Source organism: Penicillium soppii, assembly GCF_028829465.1.
Source record: "Penicillium soppii strain IBT 18220 chromosome Unknown utg000001l, whole genome shotgun sequence".
Taxonomy (NCBI): domain Eukaryota; kingdom Fungi; phylum Ascomycota; class Eurotiomycetes; order Eurotiales; family Aspergillaceae; genus Penicillium; species Penicillium soppii.
The window spans coordinates 22093-36150 of record NW_026643231.1 but is presented as its reverse complement, the minus strand read 5'-3'; positions in this window follow the sequence as shown (position 1 = coordinate 36150).

Genomic DNA, 14058 nt, shown 5'->3' with positions numbered 1-14058 from the left:
AATGCGGACGGATTTTCGAAAACGCATCGACCGACCATCGGCTACGAATCGGCCGAGTTTCGATGGCGGATATTGAGAAGGCACTACGACCAAAAGAACTAGTGGACCTAAAGACGAAATTGCCCAAACATTACTGGCCTTGGTTAGACGTGTTTAGCCAACGATTAGCAGACGAACTGTCCCCGAATCGCCCTGGAACCGACCACCGGATCTAGCTGAAAACCGACGACAATGGAAATGAAGCTCCGCCCCTATACGGACCACTATACGGAATGAACCGAGAAGAACTACTAGTACTACGTAAAACGCTTACTGACTTGCTAGACAAGAACTTTATCCGCGTAAGCCGATCACTAGCCGCTTCGCTAGTGCTTCTGGTACGAAAGCTAGGAGGCGGCATTCGATTCTGTATCGACTACCGAGGCCTAAACGAACTAACGGTTAAAGACCGATACCTATTACCACTGATTCGTGAGACGCTACGGAATATGTCGAGGGCACGGTGGTTCACGAAGCTAGACGTGATAGCTGCGTTCTATAAGATTCGGGTACAACCAGGCGATAAATATAAGACCGCGTTTCGTACGCGATACGGCCTATACGAGTGGAACGTTATGCCATTCGGCCTAACAGGCGCCCTAGCCACCTTTCAACGACATATTAATCATGTGCTACGAGAGTACCTAGACGACTTTGTCTTAGCGTATGTAGATAATATTATCATCTACTCCAACGGTTCGATAGCGGATCACCGCCGAAAGGTGAACGAAGTCTTATCGAAACTACAAGAGGCTAGGCTCTAATGCGATATCAAGAAGTCAGAATTCGAACAACACGCTGTAAAATACCTGGGTTACATTGTGAAAGCAGGCGAGGGTCTATATGTCGACCCTAAGAAGGTCGAAGCGATTAAGTCATAGAAGGCGCCTAAGACTATGAAAGATATCCGAAGCTTTCTAGGATTCGCTAACTTCTACCGACCGTTTATACCCCGATTCGCGGAGCTTGCTACGCCGCTTACGAGGTTAACCAAGAAAGACGAAGCTTTTAAATGGGACGACAACTATAGACGGAGTTTCGAAGAACTAAAGAATCTCTTCGTTTCGGCACCGATTCTAGTGCATTTCGAAGAGGAACGAGAAACAATAGTCGAAACGGATGCATCCGGCTAGGCTATAGGCGCAGTATTATCTCAAGTGTAGGATGATAGCGTCGTAGCACCTTGTGCATACCTCTCACAGAAGCTATCCCCGGTAGAGGTAAACTACGAAATCCACGATAAGGAACTCCTAGCTATTATACGAGCCCTAAAGGAATGGCGCCCAGAGCTAAAGATGGTCCTACGATTCGCTATCGTAACGGACTATAAGAACCTACGATACTTCTATAAGTTAAGGCAGCTATCCGAACGGCAGATGCGATGGTCAGATGTGCTAGCGGAGTTCGACTTCGACCTATAATATCGGCCAGGGAAACAAGTAGTGAGACCAGACGCATTATCGCGAAGAGAACAAGATATGCCGCAGGACGCTAACGACGAGCGCGTTTCATATAGGTTTCGGGCCCTATTCGCCGACGTTACGGTCCGGACTAGTAGACCATAGAGAGAGCCTAAAGAAGATAAAGAGGAAATAGACTTCGAAGCGCCCGTACGAATGTTCGAGGACCTAGAGATGCAACAATTATGGGAAACTGCCCGAAAGACTGACGCAACCTATCGAGCCTTCTCCACCGCGATATTAAAAGAACATCGCCGAATACCAGCTAATACAGACACGAAAGTGAGCCTAGTAGAATGCGAGCTAGACGAGCGTCGACTACTACGGTTTCGTGGTCGTTTATAGGTTCCTAACTCTAAGCCTCTAAGAACAAGAATCCTCTAGTAAGTGCACGATTCTTATTTGAGCGGCCACCTAGGACGAGACGCTACCTATTCGATACTATCTCGATAATGGTTCTGGCCCGGAGCAGCAGCGGATGTACGACAATTTCTACGGAACTGTGGCGTTTGCGGAAGAAGCATAATCTAGAGGGAGACAAAACACGGCCTATTAAAACCCCTACCGATTCCCTAGCGCATCTGGGCAGAGATATCAATGGATTTTATTACCGGTTTCCTAGCTGTAGGAGAGAGAAAAGCGACTAACTGCCTAGTCGTTACCGATAGGCTAACGAAAAGCGTGATACTTATCGGTATAGACTTAATCACCGCTGACGCGTTAGCTGAGGCCTTTTTAGTGCATATCTATATGCACCACGGTTTACCAACTGCTATCACAAGCGATAGGGGAACCTAATTTGTGAGCGACTTCTGGAAAAGGGTGTGCGAAAGACTACAGATTCGCCGCCGATTATCTACCGCCTTCCACCCGTAGTCAGATGGCTTAACTGAGAGAGCGAATCAAGAGGTTGAAAAGATCCTACGAGCATTTACTTGCTACACATAAGAGGATTAGATAAAGCTGCTACTAATAGCAGTAGTAGCGATCAATAATCGGAAGGCAGCGTCAACTAGAATATCTCCATTCTTCTTTACACATGGATACCATATCGATCCGATACAGACAGGGAGTGAAGAAATCCAAGAGGGATTATCGGGACCCGGGGAGGCAGGCGAAGCGCTAGCGAATCGACTCCGATCCGCTACCGAGTGGGCACAAGCGTCGATAGCGTTTGCACAAAATTAGCAGCAGCTTCAAGCGAACAGAACCCGCCAAGCTGCACCAGTGTATAAAACAGGCGACAAAGTATGGTTAAACCTACGGAACGTGAGATCGACACGGCCGTACAAGAAGCTAGACTGGCTTCATGCCCGCTACACAGTGCTAGAAGTGCCATCCTCCCATACAGTGCGGTTGGGCGTTCCGACCGGAATTCACCCAGTTTTCCACGTCGACCTAATTCGGCCCGCAGCCGATGACCCGCTTCCCTCGCAAATCGTGGACGATTCGCAGCCACCACCCCTGGAGATCGATGGGGAACTGGAATACGATGTGGAAGAAATCCTAGCGGCCCGTACTAAGAGAGTGGGTCGAGGCTCTAGGAGAGAGGTGCTAGTTCGGTGGACTGGCTACTCGCAATGCATATGGGAACCACTAGCATCTATAGATGACTGTAGTGCCCTAGACAGATTTGAGGAGCGTTTCGGGGCCGTTTCGGCCACGGATGACCCCCTGCCAGCGGCCGGAGCTCCCGCGTGACCCTTTACAGGTCCGAACCTAAGGAGGGGGGTATTGTAACGGGCCAGGGCCACGTTGAGGCTCGGGCTTTGCCCGTGCAGACACCGCACCCGATACTGCCGAACGGGTAGCCTGACCGCCCTAGGGAACACTATACAGTAGTTGACCGCTCCTTTGTTTACGGTTCTCTAAGATTTAGATAAACAGCATGCAGGCACCTGTTACGGACATACCAGTCACCAATCACATGTGGGGACTGCGACCTACAGATGGGCCACCAAGAGCCAATCGATCAATCTGTTATGCAGATCACGTGCAAGATCCTATACTGGGACACCCCCAGTACGAGTCAGGGAAACACTTCGACTTGGGAGCCGTTTCTGGCCCCTTGCTGGTAATTACGAACTATACTCGCACACAAACAAGGCTTACCGCGAGAAGGCCGTTTCCGGCCTTCCACTCACCATCTCCGATAATACCACAATACACCATGAGACGGTTAGCCTCACGTGATCATGCAAGTAGTAGAACAGGTCGATGGTCGATGGGTAGATTCCGCCAAGACAAATCTACACATCTACTATCTACACATCTACATAGGAAGAACTCAGGGATATATAAGGACACTCATTTCATGTATCTAGTTTAGTTCTTCGTCTTCAATCATACATTGTTACTTGTGAATACCTTTGGAACTTCAGAGACTCTTTACTTGATTATAACTTGACACACACTACGACTAGACCAATACTTCGGTATAGATCTATTCGGCGCACTACCTGGCATCGTTCCTCGATACCCTCGACAGGACTCATCCCGCAGTAAGGCCGGCTAGGCAACGGTAAGGTTGAGAGACAGATCGTTGAGGTTGGAAGTCTGCAGGGAATCAGAGAAGTATCTCCTGATCCTATCCAACATAACTGTGACCAGTTAGCTGTGCGTAACAGCACCGCCTAATTGAATCAATTCAGCTGTAGCCCTTCACACCCACTGGGAGAAATATATATTTCTAGCACTTTAAGATCAACAAGAACTAAAAACGATATAAAACCACTAAAACATTATAAAACTATGATTTTTACTAGTAATATATAGAGTATAGCTTAATCTTATTATACATTTGCTTTCATTTTATAAATTTTAAGGTAGAATCAGCTGTAATATCCAAATATTCAGTATACAAACCGGAACACATGTAAAAAATAGTTATTTACCTTGATGATTCAGCAGCTTTATGAATGCCAAGACCGATATTTTATGTATTGGTGGGCTTTCGTGGGGGCCCACGCCCAACCCACGGTGGGCTGGGCTTTGGGCCCGGTATTTGGGCCCAAAGTTGGGCTTTGCGGAAGACTACTCTCCATTCCTATCGTATATCTTTCAAACCATACATGTTATTCGCACTATATATGCCATTCATGCTGCTCACCATATTCATGTTATTCACCACATTCACGTTATTCACCCATTCATGTTGCTTAGCTATTCGTGTTACTCACTGGATTCATGTTATTCAGCCATTCATGTTGCTTACCACATTCATGTCGTTCAGCCATTCATGTCATTCAGCCATTCATGTTATTCAGCCATTTGAACCATGTTATGCTAACTGTTATATATATATATACGATAAATGCCGTGCTATATAAGCAATGAATGCCCTATCCCAGGGTACCTGGAGTCTGCCAGACTCCAGGTTAGGGTTTTTTCTTTACTATGGGAGGAAAAGTGGGTCGTACGCCAGACTTCAGGTTCTTTTCGTCGCCAGACTCCTTTGGTCTAGAGGTCTCGGATCGCTCTAAAAATTTGGGAAATTAAAATGGCATATATGAATTTGCCCCCATTTGCTCCGGAGCTTGCACAGCCCTCTGGTTGTCGAGGAAATGGTGATTGAAAATGCCGGGTTTTTCGAGATGTTTTGATGGGGTGCGGGAATCTGGAGGTGCGACCGGGGCCTGAGGCAGCCACTCGGTCACTGCGATAAGATAAGCGCGTCGCATCCTGACTTCAGGTAAACTTCGCACCCCCACTGCTGAGGGCTACAGACATCTCATAGATCTGAAAATTTCAGAGATTATAATATAGAGTGTCTTATTCATCTTGGTCAATTTTTAGACTATATGAGCATATATATGTGGGGTGGAGGTTGATCAAAAATGGGAGATGTTTTGATAGGGAGCAAGAAAGGCTTGGCACTACATACAGCCCACACCACTCTCCATTCCTATCGTATATCTTTCAAACCATCCATATTATTCACACTATATATGCCATTCATAGGATTTAGCCATTGAGTTTTTTCACCACATTCATGTTACTCACACTATATATGGCATTTATACTGCTCACCATATTTATGTTATTCACTATATTCATGTTATTCACCACATTCACGTTATTGAGCCATTCATATTGCTCAGCTATTCGTGTTGCTCACCACATTCATGGTATTCACCCATTCATGTTGCTCAGCTATTCGTGTTGCTTAGCATATTCATGTTATTCAGCTATTCCCACCATATGCCATTCACGTTATTCAGCCATTCATGTTGCTTAGCTATTCGTCTTACTCACTATATTCATGTGATTCAGCCATTCCCAACATATATGCCATTCATGTTGCTCACCACATTCATATTGCTCACCATATTCATGTCATTCAGCTATTCATGTTGCTTAGCTATTCGTGTTGCTTACCACATTCATGTTATTCAGCCATTCATGTTGCTTACCATATTCATGTTATTCACCACATTCACGGTATTTGTTACGAGCCAAGTCTTGATGAAAAAGAGTGCATTCAACTAGAATACTAAACATGGGGAAAGAAAGAAAGAAGAAGAAAGAAAGAACAACACGCTGAAACAATTAAGGTAGTGATGCCTGAGGCCTCCAATCAAACAATGTAAAACACGAACTACGAAAGGCGGTGGAACACGGCAGAATCGGTTCAGGATCATTGATCCTGAATTCTTCGTGACAACCCCCTTGCGAAATTGCATTCAGTCCCTGAATGCTTGCTGGTCCATGGAAACAGGCATATTATCGTCGGGGTGATCATCAACCACTTGCTCATTTGCTGATGCAGTTTCCCATTCATGCAGACGCTTTGGTGGTCCAGGTTTCGAAGGGTAGCGATCATGGAATTCCCTCAGTTTCACAGGTGCATGCTTAAAATTCCCGGCGGGATACCATTGTAGATCGACATCATGACCGAGCCAATCGACCCGGTATCGCAGCTTTCTGTAATACAGTTTGGAGTCCATGATCTTGTTGACTTCCCATTCGTCAGTTTCACCGACACGCAGTGGTGGTGGTGGATCGGTATGTTGACCACGTAAAGGCTCCGTTGTAGCTGCTCTTCGCAGTTTGCTGGCATGAAACACGGGGTGTACCTTGATAGATGGGGGCAATTCCAATTTGAATGAGTGGCCCACTTTTTCCACAATCTTGTATGGTCCACTGGCCATGTGAGAAAGCTTCCTGCTCGGTCTGTCTTGCAACCAATCCTTTGTTGTCACGAAAACATAGTCATTCACATCGAAATCCACTTCTCGGCGGTGCTTATTTGCCTGCTGGATCTGCATTTGTTGAGACTTTATAGCTTGTTGTTTTGCTTCTTGCCAAATATCGTGTAATCGAGTGAGCATATTCGATGCCTCGCGCTCGTTGGTTGTTAGTGTCGCTTGATCTCTCCAATCGAAAGACATGATAGGTTCGTAGCCACGTTCAATGAAAAAAGGTGATTTCTTCGTTGTGTCCTGCGGTAAGATTGATGCGGCGAAGTCCACCATTGGTAGACACTCTGACCAATCATCCTGGTTATGTTCAATGTAGGGACGTAGTCTTTGTGCCATATATTGATTAGCAATTTCACTCTGTCCATCAGTTTGCGGGTGGTAAGCTGTTGATAGCTTCCTCTGAATACCAAGAATTCGACAGAACTCGGTCCAAAATTCTGAAACGAACTGACCACCTCTGTCTGAAACAATTGAGGACGGAATGCCGGAGATACGGATCACATTGTCAATGAATAAACGTGCCATCTTCTTTACATCAGTGTCTTTATGGCATAGGATAGATATCGGTCTTTTTGTAAGGCGGTCCACAATAACGAATACTGCATCAAATCCATGTCGGTCCTTTGGGAATGATCGGAAATCCATTGTAAGATGCTCCCATGGTCTTTCTGGGATTTCCAAGGGGTGAAGAAGTCCAGGGGTTCGATCTCTCCAGGATTTTGTCCGTTTGCATACTAGACAGTTGTCGACATACCTCTTCACATCGGTTGCCCAGCTAGACCAGTGGTATCTTGCTGAGACTAACTTCTTTAGCTTCTCAATGCCGGGGTGAGCAACCAATGGTTGTCGATGTAGCTCGTCTAATAAGCGAGCTCGGAGGTCGTCCTGATCGGGCACTTCCAAATTGCCATTGTGAAGCAGAAGTTCATTGCTGATAGTCCATACCGTACTACCCTTTCGGGCCATTTCCCGATATTCTTCTAGTTCCGAGCTAGTCTTGTTAGCATGTTTGACACGATCCACAATTGAATCCGTAACTTGTAATGGGGCGACCTGTGTTAATGTCGATGGGGATTCGAAATGACTTTCCGGGAGTAATGCGAACTGTCGACCAGTATCTTGACAAGGTGTATCCTTCCGGGAAAGGACATCTGCGACCACGTTTTTCTTACCCGGTCGGTATCTGATCACAAACCTGAATTGGGAAAGTAGCTCACTCCATCGGACTTGTCGTTGATTCATTTGTCGAGAAGTCATAAAGTATTCCAGTGACTGGTGATCCGTTAAAATTTCAAAACGCTCGGGTCGGGATAATCCTTCAAGTTCAGGTCTCCATTCCTGCAAGGCACGGACAATTGCCAGCAATTCTTTGTCTCTGATTTCATAGTTCAGCTCTGCTGCTTGCATCGTTTTCGAGAAGAAAGCCACTGGATGCCAGAAGTCATCGTCTTTGTAGTACTGTGTGAGCACTGCACCGACCACGTTATCCGAGGCGTCAGTTTCAACCCGGGTAAGTCGCGCCGGGTCATAGTGTCGTAACACTGGAGCTGTAAGGAGTCGATGTTTCAACTGCTGAAAGGCTGTTTCACATTGCTCAGTCCATAGAAAGGGGACATCATGCCGAGTCAGGTAGTGAAGGGGCTTAGCAAGCCTGCTATACCCTTGAATGAATCGTCTGTAGAAGTTACAGAATCCTAAAAATGACTGAATGCCCTTTACCGTAGTTGGGACTTTCCATTCTTGAACCACTCTGATCTTCTCTGGGTCTACTGAGATGCCGTCGGTGCTCACAATAAACCCGAGAAACTTGGTTTGCTGGACCGAGAATTCACACTTCTTTAATGCCACCTGTAGCCCTGCTTCCTGGAGTCGTTTCAGGACTTCTCGGACATGACGATGATGCTCTTCAATTGTGTTGCTGTAGACAAGAATATCATCCACAAATGCTACCGCATATTCGTCCATACATTCGCGTAGAATGTCATTCATAAACCTTTGGAACGTTGCAGGTCCGTTGGTCAATCCAAAGGGGACCACTCTGTATTTGAAGGATCCATATCGAGTTCGGAAAGTGGTAAGATCCTCGGCTTTAGGTGTTAGACGAATCCGGTGGAAGCCTTGCTGGATGTCCAGTTTAGTGAAGAATTTCGCCTTGCTTGTCCGTTGTAACACCTCGTCAATCAATGGGAGCGGGTAACAGTCTTTCTTTGTGAGTGAGTTCAATTTCCGGTAGTCCACACAGAAGCGTAGTCCACCACCGGGTTTCTTAACCATCAAGATTGGTGATGCAAATGGTGCTGAACTTGGCACAATGAATCCTTTATCGAGATTTGCCATAATGTATTTCTTTGCTTCTTGCAATTCGTCAAGTGAAAGCTTGTATAATGGACAGTACCCTGGCTGTGCCTCCGCTTCAAGTATGATATCATGATCAACACCCTTTCGGTGCGGAGGTAGTTCATCTGACTTTCTTTTTGAGAAAACTTCTGCTAGGTCCTGATACTCTGTCGGCAGTGTCGCTCGGATCTCATCTATCTCTGGATCTGATGATGCTAATAATGATTTGATATCGAGGATGTGATCGATTTCGGCAAGCGAAGTGGAAAATACTTTAGTGCGTTTATCAGAAAGTGATCTTGCCTGTAGTCTCTGATATGCTGTAGGACCGATGATACTGATATTTAGTGGACAGTTGAACTCAGATATATTCAGTAGTAATGGGTCGTCATTCCTCAGATTTCTCTGCATTTTCTCGAGGTTTGCTCTCTGCCATTGGTGATCTTGATGCTTCCGTGGTGAAAGGTCAATGCTTTGTTCAAGTAGCTTGTCTCGTCGGTCTGCATCTGCTTGATGCGTACTGGCGGTGCTTGTTGGAATAGGCTTCTTGAGTATCGTGATCGGAGTGGGAAGGGAAACCTGGTTGCATACTTCTTCAAACAAGGTTGGTTCATGTGGCCAAATCATTCGACGACGGCGACAGTCGAGTAAAACGTCATGTTGCGCTAGCCATATTCGTCCAAGTATCAAGTCGTGTTTTCCAAGATCTGCTACCAGCATAGGTACCTGCTGGTGGACATGCCCTTCAATGTACATTGAAAGAATAACTGCATGAGTGATAGGTCTAGCTGGCTTGCCATCAAATCCATTCACTGGGCACTGCCTTTCTAACCTCTGAACTCGTAGACCTTGCTGTTGGCATAGCAAAGCTACTAAAGCTGTGTCGATGAAAATTGAACCATCTGCTCCGGTATCACATAGTGCTGAAATAGAAAAGGAACGTCCATTGATCATGAGCTCTGTGTTAAACACTAAACTATCATATGGACTTCCAAGTAACTTCTGTAAATTCAATGAATAAAGTGACACCTTTTTTCCGCCTAGGAGGGAGACTTCGCCTAGGCAGGTGCTTTTCCCGAATCCTGATTTTCAAATTCTTCCAGTTCGATGCGAGGAGAGGGGTTGCGAGCAGGAACTTGAGTAATTGCTGCAGTGGTTGCTGGACCTGTCTTTTTGGGACAATCACGAGTCATATGGCCTTGCTCCTTACAGTTGAAACAACGTCCTTCTCTCATCAGTGTTTGTCTTTCAGTAAATGGCAACGGAGTGAATCCTGAGTTTTCTTTCTTGATTCGAGTCGTGGAGGTTGAACCTGTCGACGAGGAAGTGATATTGTTTCCGGAACTGGAAATTCGTGCTCGGTTACCAGATCGTGATTCTTGCTGAACGTTGATGTCGTGGGACAGACTGATACAGATCTGGACAAATTCATCGAAAGATACTGTGTTCTGATTCTTCTGGAGCATCACCTGGGTTTGTAGCAAGTATGGAAGCATAAGATAAAGATCTTGCTTGCGGTTTTCGATTGGAATACATGCTTCTTCGGCAAGCTGCATGAAGCTAGCCAGAAAATCGGTAAAGTTCTCCTTTGGCTTCATTTTCAATTTGTGGAACTGAGTGTATGCCTCGGCCTTCCTGTTTGGGTTGGCAAACACTGTTTTCAGGTGCATGAGAATATCTTCTGCATCGGTGTAGTGAGTAGCTGATTCAGGATCCATTCTTGGTGCGATGTGTAACTGTGCCTTTCCTTCGCAACGGCTTTGGACATATATCATTCGGTGGATCGGATCGGGGTAATGATCTGCATTAGCAAGCAGCTTCTGTCGGATCACTGTTTGCCAGGTTTCGAAGCGAACTTCCTTGCCATCACTTAGCATAGGAGCATCAGGCATCTTGGTCGTTTTCTGAACACGAGGGATTGTAGCTACAGCCTCCACAATCGATGCGCTGCGCTGGTGGTTTCCTGATTGTAGCAGCTGGTATGCCATCTCATTTCTAGCATCCACTGCCGTCTTTTCTTTCTCCTTTGCGATCATCAGGTGAGCAATCGCTTCCTCACGTTCTTCATCAGCTCGCTCTCGGAGCATGACGCTTTCTTCAAGTTCTTTGCTAATAGCATTCTTCCTGATTTCTAGCTCGTTGAATTTGACTTCAAGCTCTTTGTACTTCTTGACCATTGTTTCGAAGCGCTGTCGTGCATCCTGCCGAGCGAGAGTGTCGCGTACCGCTGGTGAGTTTAGATGCGAATGAACTAGACTAGCACCGGTGCTTTGGCTTCGTCCTCGTATTGGTGACGAAGGGTCGGAGGGAGGGAGTTCAATCGAAGTCGGATCATGTGTGGTCGTTTCTTCTTGATCATCGCTGTCAGCGAGTCTCGTTTGCTGGCTCCGAGTCATGCGGGGAGTCTTCTTCTTCGAATCAGCCATTCTTGCTGCTGATTGGTCGGTTCTGTCGATCTTTCGGTTCGGTTCGGAGGTCTTGGCTCTACGATGCCAAGGAACGCGAAGTGGGGCTGAGCAGGGCTGAAACCAATCACAATGATGGTTTGTACAGTCGTGCTGCTCAGTAAAGTGTTTTGGTGATGTTTAGTATTATGTTACGAGCCAAGTCTTGATGAAAAAGAGTGCATTCAACTAGAATACTAAACATGGGGAAAGAAAGAAAGAAGAAGAAAGAAAGAACAACACGCTGAAACAATTAAGGTAGTGATGCCTGAGGCCTCCAATCAAACAATGTAAAACACGAACTACGAAAGGCGGTGGAACACGGCAGAATCGGTTCAGGATCATTGATCCTGAATTCTTCGTGACAGTATTCACCTATCCCACGGGGGTACCTGGAGTCTGCCAGACTCCAGGTTAGGGTTTTCCCTTTACTATGGGAGGAAAAGTGGGTCGTACGCCAGACTTCAGGTTCTTTTCGTCGCCAGACTCCTTTGGTCTAGAGGTCTCGGATCGCTCTGAAAATTTGGGAAGTTAAAATAGCACATATGGATTTGCCCCCATTTGCTCCGGAGCTTGCACAGCCCTATCCCACGGGGGGTGGTGCAGTCTGGCAGACTGCAGGGTAGGGTTTTTCCTTTACTATGGGAGGAAAAGTGGGTCGCACGCCTGACTGCGCACAAATTTCGTCGCCAGACTGCCGAGGTCTAGAGGCCTCTGATCGCTCTGAAATTTTAGGAAGTTAAAATGGCATATGTGAATTTGCCCCCATTTGCTCCGGAGCTTGCACAGCCCTCTGGTTATCGAGGAAATGGTGATTGAAAATGCCGGGTTTTTCGAGATGTTTTGATGGGGTGCGGGAATCTGGAGGTGCGACCGGGGCCTGAGGCAGCCACTTGGTCACCACGATAAGATAAGCGGGTCGCATCCTGAGTTCAGGTAAACTGCGCGCCCCCACTGCCGAGGGCTACAGACATCTGATAGATCTGAAATTTTCAGAGATTATAATATAGAGTGTTTTATTTACCTCGGTCAATTTTTAGACTATATGAGCATATATATGTGGGGTAGAGGGTGATCAAAAATGAGAAATGTTTTGATGGGGGCAAGAAAGGCTTGGCACTACACCCAACACCACTCCCTATTCATGTTATTCACCACATTCACGGTGTTCACCCATTTATGTTGCTCAGCTATTCGTGTTGCTTAGCACATTCATGTTATTCAGCTATTCCAACAATATATGCTATTCACGTTATTCAGCCATTCATATTGCTTAGCTATTCGTGTTACTCACCATATTCATGTTATTTAGCCATTTCCAACATATATGCCATTCATATTGCTCACCACATTCATATTGCTCTCCATATTCATGTTATTCAGCCATTCAAACCATATTAGGCTAACTGTTGTATATATATATGATGAATGCCGTGCTATATGAGCAATGAATGCCCTGGGATAGGCTGAGGGCCCTTCCTAGCTGGCCAATGGCGTGTTGAGCCTGCGTGGGCTGGGAATGGACTGAAATGGGATGACTGCGATTTCTGAATAGGCTGAGGGCCCTTCCTGGCTGGCCAATGGCGTGTTGAGCCTGCGTGGGCTGGGAATGGACTGAAATGGGATGACTGCCATTTCTGAATAGGCTGAGGGCCCTTCCTGGCTGGCCAATGGCGTGTTGAGCCTGCGTGGGCTGGGAATGGACTGAAATGGGATGACTGCGATTTCTGAATAGGCTGAGGGCCCTTCCTAGCTGGCCAATGGCGTGTTGAGCCTGCGTGGGCAGTTAATGGACTGAAATGGGATGACTGCCATGCCTGAATGGGCTGAAGGCCCTGCCTGGCTGGCTAATGGTGCGTTGAGCCTGCGTGGGCAGTTAATGGACTGAAATGGGATGACTGCCATGCCTGAATGGGCTGAAGGCCCTGCCTGGCTGGCTAATGGTGCGTTGAGCCTGTGTGGCCGGTGAACGCCCTAAAATAGGATGACTGTCCTACCTGGCTGGCCAATGAATGCCCTGCCTATGTGGGGAAATGGGTGGTTTGATGTGTCAATTTAACGCCCCGGGCTAAATTATGCAACGTCGATCTTCGTATTATATATATATTTAGTACAAACAGGAGGGGTAACGGGGGCTGAAACGATGCCCCGTCGATATTAAAATTCTTCTTACACTAATTTGCCTGCACTCTTCGACTTTTTCCTCTAACCATTCACTACAGTTATCCTCCACTGTTTTTCTTCATTACTCACCCTAACTACTACAATGGAACATCAACTTTTTTACCAGCCATCTACTACACCAGTGATCGTGTGTAAGTTATGCGAGTACGTTATTCGGCCGAAAGAGGTCTTCCGACACCTCCAATCAGCGAATCATCGTATTAAGAAGCCAAAAGCGCGCCAAATTGCCGAGGCGGTTCAGAGTTGGGACCGTACAGAGGAATGCGACGAATGGCAGCCACCGACTGTGGTTAATAACCCAATCCCGAATTTACCAGTTTATAGCGATGGTATTTTATGCGAGAAGGGCCAGTTTTGCCAATATCTCGCACGTACAGTAAAGACTATACAACA